Raw genomic sequence first — 15,152 nt, forward strand, 5'->3', positions numbered from 1 at the left:
AAAACTACTCATCGTTTTTGTTATATATTTTTGCTCTTAAGATCTACCAAAAAATCGCATATAGGTGATTACTGCTTTGTAATGGTTGAGGGCAGCTATGAAGCTTATATTAAGGTAAAGTGAACTTTTATAAAAACCTCAAGTCCTCACTCTGAATTTTGTGTTTTAAGATGCTAATGCTGAAAATTTAGCTATATTTTTTTCTTACATTTTATATGAAAATTTGCTAAGAATCTATTTTAGAGAATTTTGTTGAATTTTTTTAAAAATATTTTTTTGTATCAGTGTTCTCTTGGGGTCTTGGGGGCTGGAAGGAACAATTGGCTGGGAAATACATAGTGACAGGAAAATTGCATTAGAAAGAGCTTTCTACTGCAGTGGAAATATAATATTTATTCAAGGATTTTTTTGATCAGTTTACATTACTGTGGTTTTTATATCATTCTTACATAACTTATAATACTCATGCCTAAATTAATTTTTATAGAATTGTGGAATTTCCCTGGTGCCTTTACTTTTTAATGTAAAATATACATTGCACATAACTTTTTTTTTCACTTGGACCCTTGGTGTTTTGGTATCATAACATTTGAGGAGACCTGTATTCTTTATTTCTTTCCCTGGCTCTGTATTTATACTAAAGTAATATTGGAAATTGTGGCAACCCAGAAATCTAGAATCTATATATTAATACTTGTATTCAAAAGGGCTTGCATATCCATACTTTGAGTCTTTCCACTAAAAGTGACAGTAATTTAAAAAACTATAAGTAAATAGTAGAAAGATTAGTATAACAGAAGGAAGTACTAGATCTTGAATTAGAACAAATTATATTCTATGCTTTTATAATTGTATCCTAGTATATAATTTCTATTTTGTTGCATAACTGAAAAGAACCAATAAAAATTCTGAAAAAAAATGTGAGGTAATGAAATTTTCTAAAAATTTATTTGTCATCGAATTGAAAAATAGATGGTATGTGCAAAGTAATAACCAGTTTTGGAAGCAGAAACTCTCAATAATTGTATGGCAATTCTTTAGTTTCAGAATTGTTGTTTTTTCATTATAGTTTCTTAAAATATCCAAAATCTATGTCACACTCTGAAATTCCAAATTTTAGATGTTTCTGTAGTTACTTACTTAATGTTTATTGTAAAACACTACTATTTTTATGAACTAGTCCAGGTTAAGAAATATATTTGCAAATATTCTGGAGCAGCTATTATTTTAAATATAAATGACATCTTTTGTTTTTGAAGTGACTTTAATTTTATTTCAGTTATGAAGAGCCAAATATTATGTGAGTAAAATGGATGTAATTTTTATTTGGGGGATAAAAGTATAGAGCTCTCATATTGTGTTCCACTTAGAATGCTATTATGGTATTATGCATAACTTAACTGAGCTCATTTGGCCTGGAAAAATGCACCATTTCTAAAAGCTGGTGTTATATATAGTGTTGAACATGAGTAAATGTGGATAAAATAAATGTCTACTTGCTGAAATGTCCTAAATAGTGTAATATGCAAGAGATAACTAGTAATTAAGTATTGAATTCAAAAATATGCTTTAATTTTGCCTTCTCTTTTAATATATGGAATCTGAAAGTTTTGAGTAAGTTATCTCAAATTGGTGCCATAAAGGAAGAATAAACAAATTAGAGTAATGTCATAAATGTATTAGTAGGAACAAGAATATCCTCCAAGCCTGCTCCAAACGTGAGTTTAGATTTGGACTTTAGATGAAAATTTGCTAGTTTCTTCCTTCTTGCTTATCTTTTTAAAAATGACTTACTCCACTATTTTTTGTTACCTATGTCAAGCAAACCTGGTGAGGTGGTAGGGAGCACCACCTGGTTTATTCAGAAATATTGTATTGTTTTATATCTTATTATTTTGTTAATTTAATTATATGAAGGTACTGGAATAAAGAGAGCATGCATCCCTTTCTAAAACCATTACTTATTCTAATACTTAATATTTCCCTGAAGAAAACATCTTCAAAAGTAGTCTAAATAAAGATGGTTACGATTTTAATTTCACATCATTCAGCTTAAGAAAATAGTATAATGGATTTCAGCATTTTTGTAAAAATCAATTGGAGATAAGGGGACTGACATTTTGGAGATCTCTCTGTCACGGCTCATAATTCTTACCCCAATAGTAGGTATAGCTTATAAGTGAGAGAATTGTTGTTTGAGTATACATCAGAATTCTTATTCTGTTGTACCCTTCAGTAGTGGAGAACATTAATTATTTTGTCAACTTTGGTTCTTATTATACCTTAATTTTTTTTTCTTTGTAGAACATCCCAGAAGAAGGAGAAGAATTAATTAAAACTTCCAGACAATCCATGAAAGATGGTAAGCTATTTGAAGACTGCCTGAAATTGTGCTGCTTATTGACATTAAATTACAGAATTTTTATATACTGTTTATTTTGTTTTTATTTTCAGAAGAAAATGACTCTGGGAACCAAAAGAGTGGAAACTTACCTGAGAACAATAATCCTGCTAGTCACAAAAAGGAAATAGTTGAACCCATACTTGTGTAGGCAATCAGAATCAAGAATGATTGTCCTTCCATTCCATCACCTGACTCAAAGGTAATTTTTTTTTTAACATATCATCTTCCATGATGATGAACATGCTAGAAAGAAATAAGGCTACAAGGTTATAGTAGAAAACAAGGATAGCAACTGTTGAGGTATATGTATAGAATTAACATTGACAGAATGTGGTGGAAATAAAAAGTTCTTCAGTGTGCCCTTATGGAAGGAAAGAAATGGAAAAGAAGCCAAAAGAACAGCTTTATGAATATGAAGCTGAGAAAAGGCGATGCATACAAAGAATTAATTTATGAAGGGAAAGTTAAGTGTCCAGATAAATAATAGAGTCAAGATGGCTGATACTTAAAATAAGAAATATTGAAATTAATAAGAGCAGCAACTCAATATTAGGCCAAACATAGAAATGTTGAGGGAAGTACATGCGGGACATATAGAAGAATGTGTCATATGTGTCTATTATTTACTCTTGACTTCCTTGAATGACTAGGAGGCAGCGTGTGGGATTACAATCACAATTATTTTGTGATTATAATAAATAGAAAAATAAGCAAATAAATGTGGCATATTTTAGATGCTTAAGAAATCAACATTTCTCAGCAAAACCTTTTCTGTCAGTGCTTTAGAAGCTTGCAGGAAAATCCACATGTATGGAAAAGCTGACAATTTTTTTAATTGGATAGCTTTGATACTCTGCATGACTCATCTCCTTACTAAACTCACATTGTTCTTCAAATTTATTTCTTCAAGATTAAAAGGTTTTCAGAAAGGAACCGTTTGAATTTTCCAGTTTCCATTCATTGTGCACTATAGAGACGGATGGAAGTTGAGCTACAAATAAAACACCATTTGTTCTTGATACTTTAAACTTCACACACACAATCAGTTCTAAGTGTTCACTCTGATGTTTGTTCCTTGTAGAAGAAGCACTAAACAGTTACATGCAGGAGTAATTGATTTTTTAAATCTCCACTTTAGGAGCTATTTTAATAATTTCAATGTAATGAAAGTGCTGCAACATTTTTTTTCAATAGATTCCTTGGATCCTTGACACTTTTTATCTTCCCCTAAACGCACTTTGAATTGCAAGTTTGATTTACCTGTGTTTAAAATTTTTCAGACCGGAATAGTTTGAATTTTCAGATTTCAAATCGTTTTCAAATATACAGGTGGATGAATATAGATCTGCAACTGAAACAGGGATTTTGCTAGCTGGTTGAAACTTGACATTCACCCTCAGTTCTCAGTACACACTCTGTTTGTTTCTGTTTAAAGTATTCTTAGCACAAGCACACAGGAATAATTTTTACTAACTCGTTTTAGGAGGTAACAGAAAAATTCCATGTTCTGAAAAGATGTCACATTTGCTTTCATTAGATTTCTTTCATACTAGGTAGAATTCACACACTTTCTAAATCAACTTTGTACCTCAAGTTTGGGACTCCTAGGTTACATTATTTGCACACAGAAACAGTTTGAATCGTTAGGTTTTACTTTGTTGTGCACTATAAAAATTGGTAGAAATGGAGCTACATATCAAATATGATTGTTGTAGAAGCCTGTAATTTCACACACATAATGAGGTCTCTGTGTTCACACTGTGGTTTGTTCCTGATCAATGTAGCTCTAAGCAGAGGCAGAAAGGAAAAGCTTTCTGTATCAGCATTTCAGGATCTAGCAGAAAAATTTCAATACACTGAAAAAACTGCAACATTTTTTTATCATTGGATTTCCTTGATACTCAGCATGATTCACCCTTTAACTGTACCCACTTGGTACCACAAGTTTTTATCTGTTAGGCACAAAAGTTTGCACAGAGAAAGAGTTTGAATTTTCAGGTTTCACTCTGCACTATAGCAATGGATGGAAAGAGCACTACAAATCAAACATGGTTTTTGATAGATTCTTGAAACTTCACAAATACAATCAGCTTTTATTCTTCACTCTTGGTTTTGTCCTGGTTAATATAGCTCTAAGCTGAGGCTTGCAAGAACAGCTTGGTCTATCAGTTTTTAGGAGCAAACAGAAAAAACCCCGTGTACTGAAAGAGCAGAAAAAAAATTTCATTGGATTTCTTGATACTCTGGAGGATTCACATTTTCCCTAAATACACTTTGTTCTTTAAGTATGATCTCCTAGATTCAAAGGTTTGCAGATAGCAGATGTTTAAATTTTCAGATTTCACTTTAATTTACACTATACTGGTGAATAAAAATAGAACTACAAATCAAAAAATGTCTGTGCTAGCTGCTTAATCTTGGCATCCCAAAACACTTCTCATTGCTCATTATTTGCTTTGCTCCTTGTGGAAGTACTTATAACCGGAAGCAAGCAGGCAAAGCTAATACTACCTAGCTTTGGGAGTTAGCAGAAGGATCACAATGTACTGAGATGTACAACAATAGTTTCATTGGATTTCTTTGATACTCACCAGAGATAAACTTTTCACTGAATATAATTTTTAACCTATATTTGGGACTCTTAGGTTCAAAGGTTCACACACAGTTTCAGTTTGAATTTTCAGGATTCACTTTGTTTATCACTATAGAGTTGGATGGATATAGAGCTACAAATCAAACACTGTTGGTGCTAGATGCTTGAAATTGCACACACACAATCAGTTCTAAGTATTTACTGTGCAGGTTCTTTCCAGTCAAAGAAGCTTTAAGCAGAGGCAGGCAGGGACTGCTGTTTCTATCAGTGCTTTATGAGCTAACAGGAAAATTACAATGTACTGAAAGTGCTGCAACACATTTTTTATTTCATTTCTTTTATACTCAGCTGGATTCATCCTTTTCTTAAACACACTTTGTTCTGCAAGTTCTTTTCTCCTAGGTTCAATGGTTTGCAGACAGAAAAAATTTGAACTTTCAGGTTTCATTTCATTTTGCATGTGTTCTTGCACAAAAAATAGAGATGCAAATCAAACACTGTTAGTCCTAGCTGCTTTAAATGTGTAATACACAATGAGTTCTCAGTGCTCTCTCTGTGAGTTGTTCTTGATGGAAGCACTTCTAAGCAGAAGCACTAAGCAATCATTTTTACTAATTTGATTTAGGAGCTAGCAGGAGAGTCTCAATGTACTGTGGTGTAAAACAATAGTTTCATTTGACTTCTTTGATACTCGGCAGAGTTGACTCTTTCACTAAATATAATTTTTACTCCATGTTTGGGATTCTTAGGTGCAAAGGTTCGCACACAGTTTCAGTTTGAATTCTCAGGTTTCAATTTTTTTTTTTCACTATAGAGTTGGAAGGAAATAGAGCTATAAATCAAAAACAGTTTGTGCTAGATGCTTAAAATTTCACATACACAATCAATTCTAAGTGTTTACTCTGCAGTTTCTTTGTGGTCAAAGAAGGTCTAAGCAGAGGGAGACAGGAACTGCTGTCTCAGACATTTCTTTAGGAGGTAGCAGAAAAATTCCAATGTACTGAAAATGCTGCAACACTTTTTGCTTTCATTTCTTTTATACTCAGCTGGTTTCATGCTTTTCTTAAACACACTTTGTTCTGCAAGTTCCATTATCCTAAGTTCATCTGTTTGCAGAGAGGAACATTTTGAACTTTCAGGTTTCATTTCGTTTTGAACTATATACTTATACAAAAACAGAGATGCAAATCAAACACTGTTTTTGCTAGCTGCTTTAAACATGTCATACACAATCAGTTCTCAGTGCTCTCTCTGTGGTTTGTTTCTGATGGAAGCACTTCTAAGCAGAAGCATGCAGGAATAATTTTCACTAACTTTGCTTTAGGAGCTAGCAGGAGAATCCCTGTGTACTGAAAGAACTGCAAAATTTCATTTTATTGTATTTCTTTGATGCTCGGCATGGATCACCCATTCCCTTAACCCATTTTGTACCCTCATTTTGGGACTCTTAGGTTCAATGGTTTGCACACAGAATCATTTTGAATTTTCATTTTTCACTTTGTTTTGCATTATAGAGATGGATGAAAATAGAGCTTCAAGTCTGTACTCTTTGTTTTAGATTCTTGAAACTTCACACCCACCATCAATTCTCAGTTCTCACACTTTGGTTTGATTCTGGTAAATGTAGGTCTCAACAGGTGCATGGTGGAACTGCTTTTTCTATCAGTTCTTAAGGAGCTAGCAGGAAATTGCCTATATATTGAAAGAGCTGGAACAATTGTTTTATTGGATTTCTTTTATACTTCAAAGGATCCTTCCTTTCACTAAACACATTTTTTTTCTCCAATTTTGGTTCGCCTAGAATCAAGGGTTCCCAACCAAGGACAGCTTGAATTTTCAAGTGTTACTTTGTTTTGCACTATACATATGGATTAAAATAGAACTGCAAATGAAATACCAATTGTGTTAGCTGCTTGAAATTGTATATACACAGTAAGTTCTCTGTGGATTTTTTTTCTTATTTAAGTACTTCTAAGCAGAAACACTCAAGGACAGCTTTTACTCACTTGCTGTCAGAGCTAGCAGGAGAATACCAATGTACTGAAAGAGCTGCAACAGTTGTATAATTGAATTTCTTTGATCTTTGGCAGGGTTCACCCTTTCACTAAATGCACTTTTTTACCCAAAGTTTGGCAATTTTAGTTTAAATGGCTTACTGACAGGAAGAGTTTGAATGTTCAGCTTTCACTTTTTTGCACTATATAGATTGAGGGAAATAGAACTACAAATCAAATTGGTTTATGATAGATGATTGAAACTTCACACACACCATCACTACTGTGTTCATTTTGTGTTATTGTTTTTCTGATAAATGTAGCTCTAAGTAACAGCACACAGAAACAGCTTTTGCTATCATCTCTTAAGTTGCTAGCAGATAAATTCTCATGTACTGAGATAGCTGCAATTTTTCAAAAAGATTTATTTGATATTTGTAAGGATTCATAATTTCACTAAGCACACTTTGTTTTCCAATTTTGTTTCTGTTAGTTTCAATGGTTCTCAGACAGGAACAGTTTGAATTTTAATATTTCACTTCATTTTGCTCTATACAGATGAATGAAACTAGAGGTACTCAAACATGGTTTGTTCTAGCTGCTGGAATCTTGACATACACAATGAGTTTTCAGTGTCACTCTGTGGTTTGTATTAGGTTGAAGTATTTCCAAGCAGAAGCATGCAGGGACAGCTTTTAATCACACACTCTCAGAGATAACAGGATTATCCCAAAGTATTTCAAAAGCTGAAACAATATTTTTTTTTCTTGAATTTCTTAGATACTCAGCAGGATTTATCCATTTACTAAACACACTTTCTTCTCCAAGTTTTGTTATCCTAGGTTCATGTGTTTTAAGACAGGAAAAGATTGAATTTTCAGGTTTTACTTAATTTTGCACTGTGTAGGTGGATGAAAATAGAGCTGTAACTCAAACACTGTTTGTGCTCCCTGCTTAAAACCTGACATACACAATAAGTTATCAGTTCTCTCTCTATGGATTTTTCCTGTTTTGAAGTAGTAGTGAGCAGAAGCATGCAGGAACAGCTTTTACTGACTCACATTTTGAGCCGGCAGGAAAAACCCAATGTACTAAAAGAGCTGCAACAATTTTTTTTTTATTTCTTTGATACTCAGCAGGGTTCACACTTTCACTAAACCCACTCTATATCCCATGTTTCACACTTCTAAGTTCCATGGTTTTCACACAGGAACTGTTTCCATCTCACTCTATAGTGCAATACAAGTATTCACTCTTTGGTTTGTTCCTGGTCAAAGTAGCTCTAAGCAGAGGCACAGAGGAACAGCTTTCCCTAATAGTGCTTAAACAGCTATCAGGAAAATTCTTATATACTGAAAGTGCTGCACTCTTTTTTTCACTCTAGAGATTCTCTATCAGCCCTCAAGAAGCTCACAGAAAAATTCCCATGTACTGAAAGACCTGCAACAATTTTTTTTGTTTGATTTCTTTGATATTTGGCAGGATTAATCCTTTCACAAAACACAATATGTTCTCCATGTTGGTTTCTCCTAGGTTCAAGGGTTTGCAGACAGGAACACTTTGACTTTTCACATTTCACTTTATTTTGCAGTATACAGATGGATGAAAATAGAACTGCGTATCGAACATGGTTTTTGCTAGCTGCTTGAAACTTGACATAAAATCAGATCTCAGTGCTCTCTCTGTGGTTTGTTCCTGTTTGAAGTAATTCTAAGAAGAAGCACGCAGGGACATCTTTCACTAACTTGCTTTCAGAGCTAGCAGGAGAATGCCAATATACTGAAAGTGCTGCAACAATTTTTTCTATGGATTTATTTGATACAAGGGAAGATTCATTATTTGAAGAAACACACATGGTTCTCCATATCTGGTTCTCCTAGGTTCAAGAGTTCACAGAATGGAACAGTTTGAATTTCCAGGTTTCAATTCATTTTGTTCTATACATATAGATAAAAATAGAGCTCCAAATCAAACATGGTTTCTGCTATATGTTGAAATTTCAAACACACAATCAGTTCTAAATATTCACTCTATGGTTTGATCCTGGTCAAAGTAGTTTTAAGCAGAGACACCCAGGAACATCTTTCTCTATCACAACTTTAGGAGTCAGCAGGAAAATTTTCATGTACTTAAAGGGCTGAATATATATATTTGTTGGATTTCATTGATAGTCAGAAAAATTCGTCTTTTCACTAAATACACTTTGTTTTCCAAGCTCGGTTCCTCTTGGTTCAAGTGTACAGAAACAGAAATAGTTCAAACATGGTTTGTGGTAGATGCTTGAAACGTGACATACAAAATGAGTAATCAGTACTCACTCTGTGGTTTGTTCATGGTTGAAATAATTCTATGTAATAGCATGCAGGAACAGATTTTACTAATTCACTTTAGATAATAGCAGGAGAATCCCAATGTACTGTGTAGAGTGTCAGACATGACTACAAGCATGCTTGCAAATGAGACACCCTGCTGTCTTGGTTGAGCTTGCCTGAAAATGGGATGTTCCACCAACTTTTAGATGAAATAACTGTGAGAGTGCTTGCAAATGAGACGCCCTGGTGTCTTCAGTGAAGCTTGCCTGCAAACACGATGTTCTGCCAAGTGGTCTAGGAGGGCTCTGAGAAAATTTTTATCTGTTATTAACAAAGAGCAGAGCTCAGAATGCTCTGGTCCAAGAGTAGATTAAGCCATGAGAGGCAGGTTACTTCTGATTAGTAAGTTACTTCTGTATATTATGTTTAGCAAGCTTAAAGACTGAGTCATTGCTGTTGGAATGCTGCCTTCTTTGTTCACAACACTATAAAAAGACTGCTGTATTCAATGAAGGGGCTCCTTCTGCTTCTTCTTCATTGTTCATGCTGACCTGCATTTGAGTTATTTGTGGTACTTGGCATAGTCCACAGGATCCTGCACCAAAAGGGTAAGCACCCCGGGTAGAAAAATGAAGGGGGGACTTTCAGAATTAACATAGCACTGAAAAGGTATTCGACCCAGGTTGAGAAAACAAAAGGGAGATTTTCAGAATTAACATGGGATACTTCCAGTCCTTAAAGGAAAAATATGTGGAGTTACTGCAAGGATTATTATATTCCACAGGTATAAAACATCTCATAAGAGACTCAAGAAGTTATTTTAAATGATAGAATGTCATTGTTACAGGTTCCAGTATAAAACCAAGGTCCAGTTAAATTGAGAGAAATGGAAACTGGTTCAGAAAGAGCTCCATAAGCAGCATCAGGCTAGAAATGTTATTTCTTTAAGGATTTGAACACTGTGTAGTGCTATTACTCAAGCATTACAATTATTAGGGAGAAATAATAAAAAGGGTTCTAATCATGAAAGCAAAGTTGATACATCAGAATCTGATACTAAAGTTAATAAAATGGAGCCCAAGGAAAATATCTGTGATACTGCAGATGATTTTTCTACATCAAACCTGGAAAATGGGCTGGGGATGTGGCTCAAGCGGTAGCGCGCTTGCCTGGCATGCGTGCGGCCCGGGTTCGATCCTCAGCACCACATACAAACAAAGATGTTGTGTCTGCCGAAAAACTAAAAAATAAATATTAAAATTCTCTCTCTCTCTCTCTCTCTCTCTCTCTCTCTCTCTCTCTCTCTCTCTCTGAAAAAAAAAAACCTGGAAAATAAGGGGGATTCAGAAAGTTCAGATAGCAACTCTAGTATGAAACAAATAATGGAGGCCTTTGTGGAAAAAATGAAATTAAAAAATCAATGGTCCTCTCTTAAACCTACTGTTCTTCCTAAGGCTTCTCTCTTTCAAATGACAAAGTCTAAAGTTGATGTGGGTAGAGAACAATAGTGCTTTTCATTTCCTCTTACTATGATATATGATGATGATGATCTTACAGCTTCCCATGGCTGTTTTGTTAATCCACCACATTTATTTTCTATAACTAGAAAACAAAACCTTCATAATCTCCAAATGATTGATTATAATTACACTGCATTGGAATACAAGTTTATAAAGAATTTAAAAGCTGCAATCTCTCAATATAGCACTTAGTGTCACTTTGTACTAGGTATGTTAGAAAATTTGGGAACTTCTAAATTACTTATTCCTTTGGACTGGGAGGCATTAGTAAAAACAGTTTTAGGAGGATCTCAGTGGTTATAATTTGGAAGTTGGTGTGAAGATGAGGCATGAAAACCAGCAAGAGAGAATGAGACTTATAATCCCCCTGGACCTATGGAGTATAAGTTAATGGGGGAAGGTAATTACTGTGCATTTAGAGAGCAGGCTCAATATACAGATCAAGATATCCAACCAGTTTGACAGGTTTTCTTGAGAGCTTGGAGACGTGTAATACCCAATGGTCAAGCACAAACTTCCACCATTAAAACCATATAAGGGGCTACTGAATCTTATACTGATATTCTTGCAAGACTGTGTAATGCTGTAATGATTTCAGTGGGTCAAGATCAAATAGCAAAGCTATTATTAAAAACATTAGCATTTAAAAATGCAAACCCTGAATGTAAGCATATTTTTAGACCATTAAAAGAACAAACAAAACTACATTGAGTGAATATATGAGAGCTTGTTCTGGAGTGGGAGGGATTGAACATCAAACTTCCATATTTGCTGCAGTCATAGCTGCAGCCTTTGAACCCAATAAATCGGGAACTTTTTTCAATTGTGGAAAAGTAGGTCATTTTCAAAAAGATTGTTGCAAACCTGAACTCGAAGTAGACTAAACTAATTACCGTCCGGTCATTTTTTCTAAGACACTTGCTTTTTCTTAGATTCTATATTTTTTGAGCTCATGATTTTGATCCTACAAACCTAGGTTAATGTTTTCATAATCAGTTCTATTTTTAATCAACTGTGGAGTTTTTAAATATTGCAGTGGAGATTTCACCTGAGAAAAGCTACAAGGCCTTTAATATTGTGTTATGTGTGCACCATTGTGTTATGTGTTGTGTGTCTGTATGTGCATATGTCCATATACCATGTACATGATAGGAAGATTGGCAGATATATGAGGATCACTCATAAAAAAATTAAAAAAGATGAATCCAAATATTTTTGATTCACGTGATTTAAATGGTTCAATATAAATTGGGTGAACAAAAAACTTGTAAGCTTAATTTTCAATGCATCTTATTTTTCAAAATAAATAAGATGTCTTTAAAATTGAGCTTAAAAGTTTTTCTAGGTGTTCAAAAATAGTAATAAAATGTTGATGTCTATGAAGTGTCTGATATGCTTTAGTTCTAGGACTTTTTTTCAACAGGACTTTTCTTCTACAAGGAAGAAATGGCTAACACTGTTCATTACGCTTGTCTGATGTTTTGATAAAATAAGGAAAGTAAATTAGACATAGGATTACTCATTTATAAGTACTTTTGTTAAATATCTGATTGATTAACCAAGTTAATATGCTAAATGTTAAATATACCATTGGGTACTCATAACTCCTTGCATTGCATTGGGTAACATTATTGATGATATTGTAAGTTGGTAAATGTAGAAAAAAAAGATATATAGTTGCTTTGTCATCCCTGATACTTAGACACTGTGTTTTCATGAAATGATAAACAGATGTGATTCTAGATACAAGAGTTTATACAAGATCTCTTTATACAAAAGTTCAAAATTTCAACTGCTTCAATTAAGAGTACTGTAAGTAAAAACAAGTATTTCTTTTTATTAATATAAAATAATCTGCCTAAAATTTACAAGGAATTTAAACTTAGAAATTTCAAAAATTTATAAGTATTGTTTTAAAATGTGAACAGAAAAAAAAAGTTAACAGATGGAAAGGAAAATAATATTAGAAGGTTCTAGATTTGAAAATCATATTTAATAGAAAAAAGGGGTGTTTCTTTATAAGAGATACTTTATGTGATAAAGTAAATAAGACTTTTTAAGTAATTGATAAAGAAGGTCTGTGTAAGTTTGTCTTCACAATCAGTCATATGTTAAAAGGACAAAGATTTCTTAAAACATTAGTTTACCCATAACCTTGTGTTTTAATCAGTTGTTTTTCTTATTTCCAGAGCAAGTAATCTTACAGAAATTAAGAATAGTGTTTTTTAGAGAATGGTACCATGTTATTTCTTTAAAAGCTAAACTTGATTAATATAAAAACATAAATGTAATTGTGGTGCTATTAATATGTTCTTATCTTCCATATATACAAGTCTATATGGTAGTAGCTTTAAAAGAGCAGTATATCAAACTAGTGTTCTAAAGTAGTATGAAATTTTAGGCTTAAGAGGAAAGAAATATTGGAGATTTATTTATATCATTTGATGTTCTATTACTGGACCTGTTATCAATAAGATATTTAAAGTTTTATGTTACTTTTTACACTGATGTACAACTTAAATGTGTGTTTAAGTTAATGAGAGAGTAATCTGCATTATGGTTAATATTGTAACACACAAAAGTACTTTTCTATTTTTTACAAAATGTTTAAATCTTTCAGCCTTTCTTTATTTCATGTTTTAAATGTTATATCATATTATGTTAGCTAATATTTACGTGAACTTGAGCACAATTTATTTGAGCTTTATAAAATGATGTTCAAAAAGCAAAGATCAACCTCCAAACTACAGCATTTTACTTAATATTTATTAAAAGCCCCACCTTGCTTAAGATAAGGCTCTGTGTCCCATTCCACTTCATCTGAAAATGACTACAAAAGAAGTATGCTAGATTTCAGTACATTTAAGATTGTGTCCCAAAGTTGGTTTTTGTCAAAATTACTAGGATCTCAAAGAGGGGAAAAATGGCTATGGCTTATATACCTTAAAATATACTTAATAAAATCTTACTAACTTTAAATTTTTAAATGTTTGGTCAGCTTCTGAGGTTCCTGCAGCCCTGCAACATTTCTCAACATTTAAATCACAGCCATTATTTCAAAAGTCAGAAATACCTATATGGTACAGGCATGAAAATAAAGTGTGGATTTTTGGGTCATTGCACCATATGGGAACAGGGTTTGCTTTTATTTCTACAGGCAAAATGCCTTTTTAGGTACCTTCAGGACTTATCAAATTGCAGAATGAGTGACCCATTTGTCAGACAATTTCAGGAGCTGGCAATGCAGAGAACCTCTACGATGGTGACAGAAACAGCAGAATCCCCAACATGAGGACAGATGTAAAGGTTGACTCAAGAAGCTGAAAAAAATCTTCTATTAGCTATGCTTGCAATTATTAATTTCCAGGTAAGTACAGTTTCTGCTCATTCTTTTGATAATTTGGCCTATGTTCCTAATCCTCCTTCAGTGCATGCTGTTTCCTGGGGAGAACTTGATGTTTGTGTATGTACTGATAATATTAATTTCTTCCCTCCTCCAGTATTTGGGGGAATTGAAGATATACCATTCCATAAAAATCTGTGTAATATTTCTAATATAACTGTAGCTGTTGAAGGAGTTCCATTGTGTAAAGGGGCTTGTTTTTTTCTGTTTACTTCTTATAGCACATAATGATTCTCATTCTTATATTACTTGGGGAACATTATCATGTGTAGACTGTTTTTTTTTTTTTTTTTACTCAATGTATAGATAGAACTAATTGGGATTTAATAGAATTTAATAATTATTCTTAGTTATTGTTAAAACTCACATGGAACTGTGGAAGCCTGTTAATTTGACTTGGCCTTGGTCTGATCCTTTGTCTGTTACTAATTTGTTCAATGCTGTTCAAGTTTTGTTACACTGCTCATGACAATTTATAGAAATAGTTATAGCTTCAATCCTTGCAGTTGCTTCTGTAAATGCCACAGCTATGATAGCTGGCATTGCTTTGATTCAAGAAATTCAAACTGCGGATTTCATGAGTATATGGGATCAAGATGCTCATTTATTATGGCAACAACAAAAGGTTTTAGACTCTCAATTGAATACAGATGTGATAAATCTACAACATAGTGTTTCCTGGCTTGGCAATCAAGTAAGTATTTTGGCTACCACAAGTGTTTTGAAGTGTGACTGGGATTCTTCTCATATTTGTGTGACTCCTGTGCCATGTAATACAAGTGATTCCAGGGATACTTTTAAAAGATGGTAAAATGGACATCAAAATTTAACTTTAGAAATTATGAATTTGGAAAAAACTATTATGAACACCTTTAGTAAGACATTACCTGAATTGACAAGATCTGACCTCTTACAAGAATTGTCTT

This window comes from Marmota flaviventris, unplaced genomic scaffold (assembly GCF_047511675.1).
Source record: "Marmota flaviventris isolate mMarFla1 unplaced genomic scaffold, mMarFla1.hap1 Scaffold_43, whole genome shotgun sequence".
NCBI classification, from domain to species: Eukaryota; Metazoa; Chordata; class Mammalia; order Rodentia; family Sciuridae; genus Marmota; species Marmota flaviventris.